This window comes from Austrofundulus limnaeus, unplaced genomic scaffold (genome assembly GCF_001266775.1).
Source record: "Austrofundulus limnaeus strain Quisiro unplaced genomic scaffold, Austrofundulus_limnaeus-1.0 Scaffold235, whole genome shotgun sequence".
Classification (NCBI taxonomy): Eukaryota; Metazoa; Chordata; class Actinopteri; order Cyprinodontiformes; family Rivulidae; genus Austrofundulus; species Austrofundulus limnaeus.
Window position 1 is genome coordinate 406,410 of NW_013952637.1, and position 1,621 is coordinate 408,030.

At 40.0% G+C, this 1,621-nt stretch overlaps 1 long non-coding RNA gene across 1 annotated transcript in view; it reads right to left on the reverse strand.

The window, feature by feature from the left end:
• Positions 1-1,621, reverse strand: part of LOC106525624 (uncharacterized) — a 35,533-nt gene that overhangs the window by 33,415 nt on the left and 497 nt on the right. The window lies entirely within an intron of this gene.

Below are 1,621 nucleotides of genomic sequence, written 5' to 3' on the forward strand. Positions count from 1 at the left end.
GAAGAATACAAACATGTTCTTGCATGACGCCCAATGTCTCTTTCAAAACACTCCTAAAAACTCACTTTTTCACTCAAGCATTAACCATTTCACCATTACTGCAGGCCTACCTCCATTGTGAATACTCGACAATCTGCGTTTTATTTACTATTAACTTACGCCATACTTCTCTCCCCCGCATTCGTTATGTTTTTGTGTATTATTGTATATTTTGAACTGCATTGACCTTGTGTTTGATTTACAATTTTTAAATTAATTTCTTGATTTGATGTTTCAATTTTTCGTTGCATTTGTGTAATTATGTTTTTCTGTTTCATTTTATTGTTTCCACCATTTTTATACTGTTCATGATTGTACAGCACCTTGTGAATATATTTCTGTGAAAGGCGTTTTATAAATAAAACTTTACTTACTTACTTAATTACACAGAAGTAGTATAAAGTAGTAAACTCACCGACTACAATTTCCCAAAAACACAGCATACGTAGCCGCTCCCAAGTAGGGACTTGTCTCTGGAAAGCCTCGATAAAAGACGCCGACGTCTCCTCTGATGATGAGCGCTAGTGTCGTGGTAGCAACATGCTATGTGTTTACATCCATTGCCGCCATGTTTGTAATGACATCGCGAGAACAAACGTATTCACGCGACTTTAATAGCATTTCTTACTTAATGGAAACACTGCAGTTGTGAAACTGTGTTTTTGACATTAACAGAATATCGACAAAGTTTTGCGTACATTTGAAATGGAAACACAGCTTCTGATAATGACTCAAAATAATCKAAAGCAACATCAGCTTCTTCTCTAATTATTGCAGCAACGCTCTGTTYACATGCAGACATTCCCCTTTGACATCACTTCCTGTTTCTTCACATGCAAATATCTCAACAGCTGTTCATCTCAGCAGTGTGAAGTTAGTTTAGCAACATGTTATTAATGTTCTCTTTCCAAAAATGTGTTCATATTTATTACAAAAAATTGACGTCACAGACACTTTAAGTATCTATAAAATTAAGTTTTAGCTATTTGCGTTTGCTAGTGTTGCTTGCCTGTGGCGGCCATCTTGGTCAGGTTCAAGAATCTTTATTACCCCTGAGGAGCAGTTTGTTGCATTAGACATAAAAAATTAAAAGGTTTTAAGTTATTTTGCTAACAGAAGAACATCATCAGCCTTTCACATTCTGTGGCAACAATAACGTTGACAGTGAGGCGTGAATGAAAAACGTCTCTTTTGACTAAAACACGCGTCTCCAGTCAAATTATCCTCATTTTCTTGGACGCGTCTGTCTCCAGTTCTATTTTTGTGTCTCCTCATCCTCGACCGGTGACAGGAAGTCAAACATGCGCGCCCTGGAGCCGCGCCGGTATAAAATCTGTGCTGACAACGAGTGAAACACGGCGGCGATGCCGGTTTGTTTCCCGTGACACGGCCGCGCTAAGCTGCGCTCTCATCATGTTTAACGGCTGTCAGGACTCTCTGAGGATGTTCCTGCTGGTCTCACCGTGCTCCTGAACATCACCAGAGTCGCCATGGTAACCACACACACACACACACACACACACACACACACACACACACACACTCCTGTCTCATCATGTTTAACGGCTGTCAGGACTCTCTG